Here is a 15,192-nt window from a genome sequence, read left to right on the forward strand (position 1 = left end):
CAGCGCCACCCACAGATCCCCCTCTCCATAACAGCGCCACCCACAGATCCCCCTCTCCATAACAGTGCACATATCCCCCTCTCCATAACAGCGCCACCCACAGATCCCCCTCTCCATAACAGCGCCACCCACAGATCCCCCTCTCCATAACAGCGCCACCCACAGATCCCCCTCTCCATAACAGCGCCACCCACAGATCCCCCTCTCCATAACAGCGCCACCCACAGATCCCCCTCTCCATAACAGCGCCACCCACAGATCCCCCTCTCCATAACAGTGCACATATCCCCCTCTCCATAACAGCGCCACCCACAGATCCCCCTCTCCATAACAGCGCCACCCACAGATCCCCCTCTCCATAACAGCGCCACCCACAGATCCCCCTCTCCATAACAGCGCCACCCACAGATCCCCCTCTCCATAACAGTGCACATATCCCCCTCTCCATAACAGCGCCACCCACAGATCCCCCTCTCCATAACAGCGCCACCCACAGATCCCCCTCTCCATAACAGCGCCACCCACAGATCCCCCTCTCCATAACAGCGCCACCCACAGATCCCCCTCTCCATAACAGCGCCACCCACAGATCCCCCTCTCCATAACAGTGCACATATCCCCCTCTCCATAACAGCGCCACCCACAGATCCCCCTCTCCATAACAGCGCCACCCACAGATCCCCCTCTCCATAACAGCGCCACCCACAGATGAATTTCATTCATGAAAAAGAATTATTAATAAAATCATTAAAAAAAAAGTATTTTAAAAGTATTTGGGCAAAAAGGCAGTTTCGGTTTTCGGTCAAGGGCATCCTGAATTTTCGGTTTCGGACCAGAATTTTCATTTCGGTGCACCCCTATACTGTATATAAGGACACAGGGAGGCATTTAGCAACCCATGTACCCCAGAAAACTGGCATCAAAGAGTCTCAAATTTTGCCCAGCTTGTGCAAAACTTTGTGACCTTTTGGGGGTCTTATGTCCCGCTCCCCACAAAAATGTGGATGGTGTGGGGTAGGAAGTGGGTGCCATAGCCAGCTCTTCCCTTGTTGGCATAGATTTTAGCTCTGGCATAAGGACCTGCAGAGATGTGCCACAATTTCCCCTCCCAGTAATGGCGGCACACCTCACCCAAGCGGGACTCAGAGTGAGACCACTGTAAAAAAAAAAAACAGTTAATAAATGCATATATTTTGACCCCCAAACTGCGCAAGTTTAAATGGTGTAGCTGGGATTAGAAAACGGTCTGCTTTTTCACCCAGAAATAGCGCCCCCTTTGTCCACTGGTGGGGTCCAGTATTTCAGCTCATAACTATAGCCTGTTTTCCGATCTGCAAACTGCGGATCTCCAAAACGCGGATATCAGCCGCGTGCGTTCTGCGGAACAGAACACCCTGCCCTCTACAGAAACGGACAAGCTTAGGATATGTTCTATTTTTCAGATGCCGCAGAACGGACATATGGATGCGGTCAGTACACCATATGCTGTCCCAATGAAGGAATGGGTCCTCTAAAAAAAGTGTCTATGAGCCCTGAGGTAAATTCCACAGTCCATGGATAAGAGTGGCGCTGGTTCTGTAGGGGAAGGGGAGCTGGACAGAATGGCTGCCTTGGACTATCATACATAGTACTGGAATCCCGCTGGACTGAGGGGGCGTTCGGGTCACCGTCTGTGTGGCGAGAAGTGACAGAGTATAACGGTGACAGGGAGGGGAGGGCGCGCCTGGCACTGAGGCATTGTGGGAGTTACCGGAGCCTGATACATAAGGACAGTCCTTGGCGAACTCCCGACAAGTGCGCACTTACCTCAGCGACCGCCCGCTGTGCTCCGAGAACCTCCAGGTAAGGCTGCCCATACCTACGCCCTGTACTTGTCACCCTCTACCTGGATGTCGTCTTTTAGTTGGGACGGGTTAACCCTTTCGCTACTCTGGCAGCAGGTGACCACAGGTGGCCGTACAGTATCCCTGGTCACCAGCTTTTCTTTCACAATGATTCCTTTTTAACAATGGAGATAATTCCAGAAAAGCCTTCCCCTCACCCAGTGCCATCTATAGGACAGGTTTGTAAAATGATGTCTTGAGGGGTCCCGGGAGGACAAATCACAGTGGTCACCATGTACAGGTAGGACAACTTTGACTAGTAGGTTGTCCGGTGACAAATACATTATTATTTCACATTTTATTATGTGTTTGATAAATCACCATATCCTGAGCTATCCGTCACCTATGTCTCCGCATGGACTTTTGCGGTTTTAGTGGTGTTTTTTTTTGCTAGCGCCATTTTGCTGTGCTTTCGCAGCAAAATCACCATTCCAGATGTCAGCTGAAATGCAGGACACACAAGTGTTTTTTTTTTTTTTCTTTGATACTGGCGCTTTTGTTAATTAGGTGGCGTTTTTATTTTATAATTTACTTTAAAAAATGCATCTATTGGCGTTTTTTCAGGCGTCTTCACATCACCTCTATAGGGGGAACAACAACGCCATGAAGAAAGTGCTAAGGCTCAATTCACACCTGAGCGTTTTACAGCGCGTTCCTACGCGCTGTAAAACGCTCAACAAGGAGAAACCAATGCTTCCCTATGGGAATGGTTCTCACCTGGGCGTTTTACAGCGCGTACGATCGCGCTGTAAAACGCCCGACGCTCACACAAGTACAGGAGCGTTTTTTTGGGCGCTTGTCGCGCGTTCCCGTACATAGACTTTCGGGAACGCGCGACACTGTGTGCACACTTGTCTCTGTATGCGCGCTTGTAAACGTCCGTACAATCTGTCCCCACAATTGTGGTGTAAATATCTGCATAATAATAGTTGATATAGAGTCAGAGAAAATCGTCTATCCCTGCGCCAGATTTATCACCCAGCCGGAGGCTGTATAACAGTATGCCGTCTTTAGACATAGATTTAGATTTTTATACAGGGTGACCCATGAAAAAGTAGCCCGCCTCCAATATCGCCGAACCAAACTGCCTGATAGTAAATCTGTCTTAGTTGTCCATAGCAACCAATCAGAGCTCAGCTTTCATTTTATCAGAGCCCTGTAGGAACTGAAAGCTGAGCGCTGATTGGTTGCTATGGGCAACTAAGACAGATTTATTATTAGGCAGTTTGATTTGGTGATATTAGAGGCAGGCTACTTTTTCGTGGGTCACCCTGTGTGTATATATACACTGCCTGTCCAAAAAAAAAAGTCGCCATCAAAAAAAAAAAAAAAAAAAAGAAAAAGATTCTCAATGGGGTTAAGGTTTGAACTCTGTGGTTGCCAATCCATGTGTGAAAATGATGTCTCATGCTCCCTGAACCACTCTTTCACAATTTGAGCCCAATGAATCCTGGCATTGTCATCTTGGAATATGCCCGTGCCATCAGGGAAGAAAGAATCCATTGATGGAATAAGGCTACTTTCACACTTGCGTTTGGGGTTCCGCTTGTGAGATCCGTTTGAGGGCTCTCACAAGCGGCCCCGAACGGATCCGTTCATCCCCAATGCATTCTGAATGGATAAGGATCCGTTCAGAATGCATCAGTTTGGCTCCGTTCCGCCTCCATTACGCTCTGAGGGCGGACACCAAAACACAGCTTGCAGCGTTTTGGTGTCCGCCTGGCCGTGCGGAGCCAAACGGATCTGTCCTGACTTACAATACAAGTCAATGGGGACGGATCCGTTTGACGTTGACACAATATGGTGCAATTGCAAACGGATCCGTCCACCATTGACTTTCAATGTAAAGTCAGGAGTCCCTATTAATATACCATCGGATCTGAGTTTTCTCCAATCCGATGGTATATTTTAACTTGAAGCGTCCCCATCACCATGGGAACGCCTCTATGTTAGAATATACCATTGGATTTGAGTTAGATCGTGAAAACTCCGATCCGACAGTATATTCTAACACAGAGGCGTTCCCATAGTGATGGGGACGCTTCAAGTTAGAATATACTGAGAACTGTGTAATAACTGCCCCCTGCTGCCTGGCAGCACCCGATCTCTTACAGGGGGCTGTGATCGCACAATTAACCCCTCAGGTGCCGCACCTGAGGGGTTAATTGTGCGTATCATAGCCCCCTGTAAAAGATCAGGTGCTGCCAGGCAGCAGGGGCCAGACCCCCCTCCCTCCCCAGTTTTAAATTCATTGGTGGCCAGTGCGGCCCCCCTCCCTCCCCAGTATTAAATTCATTGGTGGCCAGTGCGGCCCCCCTCCCTCCCCAGTATTAAATTCATTGGTGGCCAGTGCGGCCCCCCTCCCTCCCCAGTATTAAATTCATTGGTGGCCAGTGCGGCCCCCCCTCCCTCCCTCCCTCCCCAGTATTAAATTCATTGGTGGCCAGTGCGACCCCCCCTCCCTCCCCAGTATTAAATTCATTGGTGGCCAGTGCGGCCCCCCCCCCCTCCCTCCCCAGTATTAAATTCATTGGTGGCCAGTGCGGCCTCCCCTCCCCGCCTCCCCCCATCATTGGTGGCAGCGGAGAGTTCCGATCGGAGTCCCAGTTTAATCGCTGGGGCTCCGATTGGTTACCATGGCAGCCAGGACGCTACTGCAGTCCTGGCTGCCATGGTTACTTAGCAATTTTAGAAGCATTATACTTACCTACGCTGTCTGTGGCCGGCCGGTCACTCCTCCTACTGGTAAGTGACAGGTCTGTGCTATAAGTGATTTTAATTAGGAAGGGGGGGAGAGGGGAGGCCTCACTGGCCACCAATGAATTTAATACTGGGGAGGGAGGGAGGGGGGGCCGCACTGGCCACCAATTAATTTAATACTGGGGAAGAAGGGAGGGGGGGCCGCACTGGCCACCACCACGACCACGGGATGTGTCTTTCGACATGGTTGTTTAAGAAATGAGAAGCAACTCATTGCACCAGTTGGGGTTAAATAACTTGTTGCCAGCTGAAAGATAATCGCCCATGCAGTAATTATCCAATAGGAGGCTCATAACTATTTGCTTAGTTAAATCCAGGTGGCGACTTTCTTTTTGGACAGGCAGTGTAGTACAACAACCATTGGCCACACGGTTTTAAACTTGGCTTCTGCGGCTGGGCGTGACTTGCACATTGTGGGGTCATAGTACCCTATGTATTCAAGTCATTCGCCCATATTTAACCCATGCATCTAAGGAATGCGGCATCTTGATTACTTCAGCTTGGACCTGACCTGAACCTGACTTAGAATTATCTTCACTGTAATTATACTGTAGTTATAAAACATGATGTTATCAGGTTATTACAACTTATAATTCACTTCTATTTCATGGTATTTCATAACTGCTTTTTAAAATATGTCGAATGGAATCAATAAGTACAGGCACAATGGTGATGTCCGCTCACGTTGGTGATTAGTGTGATTCGTGTCTTGCACGTTCCAGCATATCGACAGTTTTATGGCTCAGAATTACAGGAGTCAAATTGATTGCGTTGTTTCCAGTCACTGATGTTGAACTATGAAGGGCTGGTCCAGGTTTTTTCTTTTAAACTTTGCCCCCCAACCAGCGTTTCCAGTGAAGAAATCCATACACTCCTCCCTCTGACATGTCGTTCCGACTCCCTGGCTTTGTTCACTAGTCAATTTCTCCATGGGCACGGTCACATTTGCCACTGCAGCCAATGAGTGGCCTCAGCAGTGACGTGTCCCCAAGTGGCATGTGATCCAATAGTGAAGGACATGTCACTGCAGAGGCCAGTTATTGGCTGTGCACATGCACCCCGTCTGTGCCTGAGTTGACAGATAGGGATCGGAAGTCCACTGAAGAAGGCAGCCATGTTTTTCTAATCTCATGCAACTTCAACCATGTTTGACGTATGTGGAAACATGGCACAACCAAATGTAAAGCGTAATCGCCTGTAGTATGCAATTCACTTTAGTAATTTGGCGATGAACATTAAATGACGTGCCCCTAGACAGGCCGGTGAAGATGTGGCCAAGCTAGGGGCATGTCAGTAAGATGGGTGGGCTCCAGGCCCAACATTTAGCTCATATCAGGCACAGTTTCAAAGTGTGAGGGCGCTACTGAAAAAAGCATTGATGTGATGACAGGTTCATTACTTGCTCATAGTTAGCTTTTTTGAAGAGATTGTGCATCTGGAAATGTAATAAATGACCTAAGATCATCCCATGTTGGGTGGGACCTTCGACTGTCATTACAACACTTTTTTTTTTATGACCCTGAAGTACTTGACATGAAGTACACTAATTTCCAATCCGTTATCAGTTCCTGTTTTCAGCAACAATGTCATCCTTCGGCTGCAGATAGGAAGAAAAGAATGCAAAACACTGTCTATAGTCTTCATGGAGTTTTGTGGGGAACTAGAACTTGTCATGTCTGGTCACCACAGACAAAAATGGATGCATACTATTTATATTGGTGGCACATGCAAAACTATTAGTGATAGGGCTGTATTTTGGGTTTATGCTGTCCTAGGCACGTTTGGTGCTTACATCTCCTATTAGTTCAGCTAAAGCTGCCTTTTGAGGGTATACAGTAGCTACATAAAATGATTCTGAGCATACGGTAAAAAACGCTGTTGAAAAGGCATTTGGTTTCACCGTGATTGCTGTGGTTTAGTGACGTGGTTATTGGCCATGCAGTTTATACAAGTGGAATTCAGTTACCGTATTTTTCGGACTATAAGACGCACCTAGGATTTTGAGGAAAATAAGAAAAAATATATTTTCCATCAGACCTTCAAATCAGACCCCCAAGCTCCTTCAGCCTCAGTCAAACCCCTCAACCTCCATCAGCCTCAAATCAGACCCCTCAGCCCTCCATCCTCCAATAGCCTCAGATCAGCCTCCCATGAGACCCCTCAGCCCCCATCAGACTTAGATCACACCCCCAATCAGCTTCAGATGGGACTCCCCAGTCCTAATCAGATGGACCCCCATCAGCCTCAGATCAACTCCCATAAGATCCCCAGTCCCGATCAGACTCCAATCATACCCCGTACTGGCCGAGATCCCGCCGGCGCATGCGCACTGTGATGGCCATTGTGGGCAGCAGCATTGTTCAATGCAGTGCGCATGCGCCGTCGGGATCTCAGCCAGTACACTGGATGACGCGGGAGGGCGGGCCAAGCAACCGGCTGGGGAGGGGTTATGTGAGAAGAAGGCAGAGTGGCCTGGGCACTTACAGCCCCAACGCCGCCCCTGGGCACTTGCAAGCCCTCATTTACATATGAATAAAACTGCGTTTTTGCCCCTGGTGAACATCAAAACAAAAGGACAAAAGTACATTTGACTCATCTATAGTTATGCTACAGTACTATGTAAGCAGTGTATAAGGGAAAATTCTGGTGACAGACTCCCTTAAGTTTTACACAGTGAAAGCCTTTTTGAACAGAATAAAATATTGTTTTTGTGTTGCCATTTTCTGAGCCCCATATTTATTTATTTTTTTGGGCCGATTGTCTTAGTTAGGGGCTCATTTTTTGAGGGATAAAATGATGGTTTGATTGGTACCATTTTGGGATACATACACCTTTTTGATCGCTTGGTATTACTCTTTTTGTGAGGCAAGATGACCCTTGGCTGTTTTGGCCCTTTTTTTTCTTTTTTTTATGTTCGCCTGATGGGGTGGATCATGTAATATTTTTATAGAGGCGGTCGATACGGATGCGGCGATACCTAATATGTCATCTTTTCTTTTTTTTTCCCTATTTTTTAAAATAATTGTGCGAAAAGGATGCTTTTTTTGATTGTGTAAAAATTTACTTTTTTACATTTTTTTTTGTTACTTTATTTTTTGGCCCACCCTGGGACTTAAACTTTTGGGGGTCTGATCCCCTGTACAATGCATTACAATACATCTGTATTGTCATGCATTGGCTGTAAGTGTGTTACACTGAGTAATACACGTACAGCTTGCTGCCTGTGAGATCCAGGGGGCTAGATCTCACAGGCTGACACGGATGGCAGTCACGATGCCTATGGAAGGCATCGGGCTGCCGTCCAAGCCATCGGATTCACAGCAGCGCGGGGACCCAATGGCACTTCCCTCCACAGACATTGCGCGTGCCGCGGTGAGCGCTGACTGTGGCACATCTAGGGTTAATGCGCCTGCATCTGTGTTTTCACCAATGGCAGCGCATACAGCAGGGGTCTGGCTACAGTGACTGCCGGACCCCTGCAGCTGATCGGGCGGGCACAGGAGCTGGTACTGTACGGGTTAAAAAAATAAATAAACTTGCCTTGCTTGCTACGAATGGCGGCGCATATCCAGGACTCGCCGCTCCATCGCTTCTTCCAGGTCCCGCTGTGTATTGTGACCTGACGGCGTACAGCGTCAGGTCATAGTGTGCGCCTACGTGTGCCTACCTACGTGTGCCTACTACGCGTTTCGAAGTCAGCTGACTTCTTCGTCAGGGACGGTTGCTTCGTCAGGACTGACGAAGAAGTCTGCTGACTTCGAAACGCGTAGGTTGGTTTTTGGTCCTCGGAAGTATCCGTACGACAGCTGTGACGTCACGCGCTACGCTCCCGGGTTCCCTTACCAACACGCTCCTTCGTGCGCGCGCCAGCTGCCGGCCGGAGCGGCGCTCGCCTTTTTTGAAGTAGAGCACGAAGAACTGCTACCCACCTCGCACTGTTTAGTGCTATGAAGATTGAACCTGTACTAGGAGCATTTCTGAAGGTATTTATTACTCGATTGTACCCCATGTCTCTTTTTTTTCCAGCGCTGATACCATACCTTTGTATTTGATATATATATATTTTGTGGATCGAGGCAACCAATTTCCTTTAGGTACTCAGCAGCGGCTCTGTGCACAGCAGTTCACAGAGAAAGGACATATTGTGATAGCGCAGATACAATTACTAAATTTTAATGATAAATCTGGCCCCATGTGGCTGCCTATTGGAGTGACCTACCTTGTCCTAAAAAATGTCCCGTTATTAAAGAGAAATGGTGCAAGAGTATGAGGACAGGGAAGAATAATGTTCTCCTCTGCGACGCTTTTTACCACTTCCATCACTATTCCAGTCCACTAGGTATCTCAATAGGTTGGCACATCCTGGCAGAGGTGACATTGTACCTGTGGGCAGTAGGCAAGCCGGCCAGGTCAGGCATGGTTTATGTTGGGCCTGGGTGGCATAGCCCGTATGTATCAAGTGCACCAAACGAGGCAGTGTTTTATCCGACTATTTGCTTTTTATTGGCATTGTCTTCTAATTCCAGATGCTAGAGACTGGCATGATATATTTGTATTTATACAGTACTGTACAATCACTGTTACAGTGCACAACCATCAATCCTAATATTTGTTAAGTTGCCTGTAATGGAAACCCTGTAAGAATCTTTCCCTTTGTTTGTTCAGTGAAGGAACCATAATCCTCCCAAGTGTTAATGTGTAACATGCACATGGGGCAAGGAGCGCTTCACTGCGAAGGTGCCAGACATTCCTGGAATAAGATGTCAGTCTTGTCATCTAGTCACCTCCTGACTGTAGAAATGGTTTTACCGCATGTTTGTATGTTTACTTAGCTAATCCTGATACCACAGCCTTGAGGGGATCTCTGAATCCTCCGCAGCGCTTGCACAGGTATATCTCCTACACAGATACGTCACTACAGAGCTGGATGCTTTTTTAAGCCACCCACTCACGTCAAAATAAAGAATTTCTTAAATACCTTCTTACTGTAATCAATTTCCTGGCAGATAGAATCAGTAAATAGTCCTACCTGCTGAAACACATCTCACTAGTATTTCCCAGTCTGTTACTGGTGGCACTGGTGGACACATTTTCTGTATCCTAAGGATTTTCTAGAACAGGCTTTACAATTAGGCTGGCCATACACATGAGACAAAAGTTGGCCATTTTGGCTGACTTTGGTTTGAAAAACCAACTAGTTTAGTCTGGCATGTTGCTGGTGAGATCATTCCTACGGACAATCCTGTGGATGACTGATTGGCCACAATGCGGCCGATCATTGTCTCAAGTGTATGGCCCGCTTTTCATTGTCACACGGATTTTTTTTCTGTTGCATTCATATGAATCTAACTTAAAAAAAAAAACAGTAATTCTCCATCAGATGTGCATGTACCGAGGTATTTATCCCTAGACGTATTGCTGACACCAAGAAGGCAGAGCATAGGTTCTCTTTAGGATGTTACAATTGTCCTCTTTGGCAATCTCGTTTTGTTAAAGAGGTCCCCAGAGGGAAAGTTGATGTCAGGGTTTCCCGCTGTTGGGAGCCCTGGAAACTTGCTGTAATCTGTTCTCATTGAAATCAGTTGGGTGGTGCCAGGGTACAGCGAGAGGCACTCTTTGTAGCTAGATGATGGTCCTGAATAGGAGGGTGCCTAAAGGACCTTCGAGTACATTGTGCAGCAAGGACCACTGGAGGTCCAGGTGCAGTATGCAGAGCTGACGGAGTATGCTAAGATATAGTTGTGATAATATGTACTGGCTAAAATGCTGAAACGCTTGTATGTGTACCTGAGGAATCCATGTGTAGTCCTGCCACATAGTCTTTTGAAGAAACCAGCCAAGAAAGTATCCTTGATTCAAAACCCAGGACCTTAATTAAGCAAATAACTTTCAGTTTCTCATTTGAAAGGGCCTTTGGAAGTAATTGAACTTTCACTGGCATATCTTATATAATTCTGGCAAAACAAAAGTCAAGTACCGTATATTATTGTTCCATTGCTAGTAGAGGAAAATCTCAAGAAATGAACTAATTTGTTTCTCTTCTGATCCTCGATCCTTAAACAGGTGCTTTGATCAACCAGTTGTGTGATGTGAATGTGCACGCCAGAGTAAGAAGAAAGGCCTTTCAAACTATTTCTTAATTTTCATTTCTGCATTGCTGGTTTCAAGTTTTTCCTCGACTGCTACTGGTTATGTTTCATTTAGTAACTTAAAGGGATTGTGCACAGTTTTTATATTGATGACCTATCCTCACCCTAACGTTGCCGTGACTCCGCCTCTGCGCAGTGGCGACTCTAAGAACAATATATAGGGGGGGGGGGGGGCAAAAAAGATACTACAGTCAAAAATGGGGGGCACTAATAATTTTCACCACTTAATCATACTACTGAAAAAAACTAAATAAGTATATATAAATAAGATTACAAAATACGAGAGTACTGTGATACGCAGAGCTCCCTTTTTACCTTTTTATTGTACTATCCTAATACTTAAAAGACAAGCTTTCAAGAGTTTTCCTTTCTTCCTCGGTATTGCTTCAGACCTGAGAAAGAGAGAAACACTCTCCAAAACTTTTCTTCAGAGTTTAAAGGGAACCTGTTACCGGGATTTTGTGTATAGAGCTGAGGACATGGGTTGCTCGATCGCCGCTAGCACATCTGCAATACCCAGTCCCCATAGCTCTGTGTGCTTTTATTGTTTAAAAAACCCGATTTAATCCATATGCAAATGAACCTGAGATGAGTCCTGTCCCTGACTCATCTCAGACAGAACTCATCTTAGGTTAATTTGCATATGTATCAAATCATTTTTTTTACACAATAAAAGCACACAGAGCTATGGGGACTGGATATTGCGGATGTGCTAGTGGCGATCTAGTAACCCATGTCCTCAGCTCTATACACAAAATCCCGGTGACAGGTTTCCTTTAAAGCAATTTCAGCACTATAATAAAATAATTTACTTACAAAAGAAGCTATTCAGTCGTCTGCTGTGCTGTCCTCTGCTTGCTTCCGCGGATCTTCCCCTCCTTTTAGTCTCTCCTCAGTGCGCAGGTGCACTGTTATGGGGGATCTGTGGATGACACATTGTTATGGGGGATCTGTGGATGACGCATTGTTATGGAGGATCTGTGGATGACACACAGTTATGGGGGATCTGTGGATGACACACTGTTATGGGGGATCTGTGGATGACACACTGTTATGGGGGATCTGTGGATGACACACTGTTATGGGGATCTGTGGATGACACACTGATATGGGGGCATCTGTGGATGACATACTGTTATGGGGGACCTGTTGATGACATATGACTGAGGAGGGCTATCAGGGGACATTATACAGGGGGTAATATAACTGAGGGGTATCAGGGTAAATTATACAGGGGGTAATATAACTAAGGGGTATCAGAGTACATTATACAGGGGTAATATAACTGAGGAGGGCTATCAAGGACATTATACAGGGGTAATATAATGTCCCCTGATAGCCCTCCTCAGTTATATTACCCCTGTATAATAATGTCCCCTGATACTCCTTAGTTATATTACCCCTGTATAATATACAGGGGACAACAGAGGAGGCGTAGCACTGTGGGACAGGGGGGTACAATGGTACATACTTCTTTTTTTATATGCCCTCACCTCACCAGCTAGCAGGTGCGCGAGGCACACAGATGCAGCGTGACGTCAACTCCGCCTGTGCCGCACGGCACGCACCATACGGCTCCCTCTCTGCCTCCACTGGGTCCAGGACTCCGCAGCCCTATGTGAATACTAGCCGCCGCCCGCCGGCAGCCCACAGCCAGGTATTGTAAATTTATTTACAGTGTGGCGGGCGGCAGCAGCCAGCATAACAGACGGGAATCGGGCAGTGAGCACGGAGGTGACGAACCTATTAGGGTGTGCCCAGGCATACCCGGCACACCCCGCGCACGCCTATGCTAGAAGTTATGAATTAATTACTAGCAGTCTGTAGTAAGGGTACAGAGGGGTGATAATAAGTTGGGGGGTGTACTTGCACCGTCTGACAATGGGAGCACTAACTGGATAGAGTGAGTCTGTGCAGGGACACCCCCCAACTTGTTAAAACCCCTCTGTACCCTTTTTGCAGACTACTAGCAATTTACTTATAACTTCTAGTAAAAATAATAAAGGAATGGCACAACATAGAGTCAGAAGAATAGATCCTCCAGAATTGTTATTACATGGGGAATACATGTAGTTAATAAAACAGGCAAACAGGTCCTGTTTAAAGTGAAAGCTGTAGAAGAAAATTAAAATATATATTTTTAGTCCAAAATAAGTAAACTGCAATAAAAAGTACTGCCCGAAGGTGTTCATAGTCTTAAAGGACCACACAGGCGTTCACTTAATGGCGCTGTCCCATGAAAAATATTCTACAATTTCCAAACCAGCACCTGGATCTGAATACTTTTGTAATTACATGTAATAAACATTTAGTATAGTCACTGAGTTATTTGATAAAATGTATCTGTATAGCGCCACCTGCTGTTTGTTTTTTTATTATTTCTTTGTCCTACATACTGAGATGGCCGCACATGCTCAGTTTCATCCTTTAACTGCCTCCTGAGCTGTGATTGGGAGAGCATGGACACGCCTCTGGAGCTGTGATAGGAGAACAGCTACAAAGAAAGACACGCCCTCTGAGAAAGTACACTCCCTTTGAGCTGTCAGCTTGATATAAATCTAGCAGAACAATAAATGTGGAGATCTCTGGATCCATGTGAGGTACAGGGCTGGTTATAGCTTTGTTAGAAAGAGATTGTCGTGTTCTATATGATGTCTGATTTTAATTGGAATAACCCCTTTAAGTTACAAAATAACATGAATGTCGTAAAAATAATTTATAGACTCAACACTTGCCAGGTTACAAACAATAACCCTTTCACACAACTTGGCATTCCAGGGGAGAGTAATGTGTCAGGGGTTTGCCCTTGTATCTCACCAGCCCATTCACTCTGGGAATCTTCACAGCCTACAGTGTGACAGTACATAATGTCATAGTATAATACTGTTGAGCTTTTAGTCTTCCTCCTGAGTCTGAACCCCAAAGCAGCCTCTTCCCCTATAGCTACACCCCTGAACAGGTCCCTTCTATGTGAGCACGCAGTCAGAGCCTCACTTCTCCTACCGCCCCGTAATATACCCTCTCTGACTCCTTATGATAGCGCCAGGGAGTAGTGCATGATTTCACAATGCTGCCCCTGTTTCGGCATCAATATCTTGCCAACAAGGATCACTGCAGATGTTTGCCTATAACCCCGTTTGCCGCGGCTCGCCAAACACAACACATTAAAAAGAGGAACAGGCAAGAATGGGGAGGACGAAGTGAAATGTGGTAAGGGTTAATTTCATTCTATTTCAAGGAACCTGATGACATGTGCTTGTTTATTTCTGCCACATTTAAGTGTTAGCCGGAAGGGTTAAATAGCTGGGCACGTGAACCTGTAATTTCCCTATAAAATGTCACCATCCGCTTCCTTCAAGGTCACGTTGCACTAAAATAAATATTGCCGGTGTTCACCTACAATATAAGCACATTCTTCTGCCTAGGAAGCATTCAGCTTCTTATCTCTGCACTTTCCTGTCCACCCAGGTCTGTGCTCAGACTCTCAGCGTGCAAAGCTCTATCTTACACGAAAAACTGGACCAACATGACGTCTCATTTTTGTTATATTTCTGTTATTTCCCATATAGGGTCTTGATAGTGTCCAGCCTACAGATCTCTGACCATGGTGCACAGTCGAACCTCTTTGAGACAACCATGTCAGATGGTATAAATGGTCTTCTAGAGGGTGGATCGAGAGGCTAATATACGCATAGCATTGGGTAATTAGTAGAAATGGGGGGTGTCTCATTGAAGAGGAATTTTCATTGTAGTATTCATTTATAGTGGAAATTACATTATGCAACTTAAAATATGTCATATGAACAAACTAACAAAAAGAGGGGACGGTGTCGGAATGTGACGTGTTTCATACCTGCTTAGGTGCAGTGGCCTGAGTTGCCTGTACATGCCACTTTCTACTGAAGGTCCTGCCCTGCAGCTGGCCATTGCCTCCTCATTCCTTACATTCTAAGACCTCTCCTGTCACATCCACATGTACTGCATGCCTTTATCCGATCTGTCTGCATTCTGCTCAGGGGAACTTTCTGCAGAAATAAGATTTACACTTCAGAGCCGCAGCAAAATGCGCATGAATTTCATGCAGATATGTGACAGATTTTACTGTGGGGTTGCAGTAGATTTCACCCTTTGCATTGGAAAACATGAAATCCGCAATCTTCATTGACATGCAGTGGATTTAAAATCTGCACCACAAATTGATTTCTGCTGCATTTTTTATTTTTTTTGCAGCATGAGGAAAAGATTTATTTGCCGTTTTTCAGTCCCGGGTGGACTTCTTTTTGAAGTGAGATACTTTTGCACCCATGCTAAAATCATGTCTTGGGTTCCTGGACAAATTCAAGAAATTATATGGGTGCATATGTCAAACCCATCCATAGACCCACCTGTACCTGACAGAG

At 46.1% G+C, this 15,192-nt stretch overlaps 1 protein-coding gene across 1 annotated transcript in view; it reads left to right on the forward strand.

Annotated features, from left to right (window-relative positions):
- The first annotated feature begins 1,697 nt into the window (after positions 1 to 1,697).
- Positions 1,698 to 15,192, forward strand: part of TINAGL1 (tubulointerstitial nephritis antigen like 1) — a 52,300-nt gene continuing 38,805 nt past the window's right edge. The window contains exon 1 of the mRNA XM_040424532.1: positions 1,698 to 1,842. The gene's annotated coding sequence lies outside the window, so the exon portion shown is untranslated. The remainder of the gene's footprint in view (positions 1,843 to 15,192) is intronic.

The sequence above is a fragment of the Bufo bufo genome, chromosome 3, assembly GCF_905171765.1.
Source record: "Bufo bufo chromosome 3, aBufBuf1.1, whole genome shotgun sequence".
Lineage (NCBI taxonomy): Eukaryota > Metazoa > Chordata > Amphibia > Anura > Bufonidae > Bufo > Bufo bufo.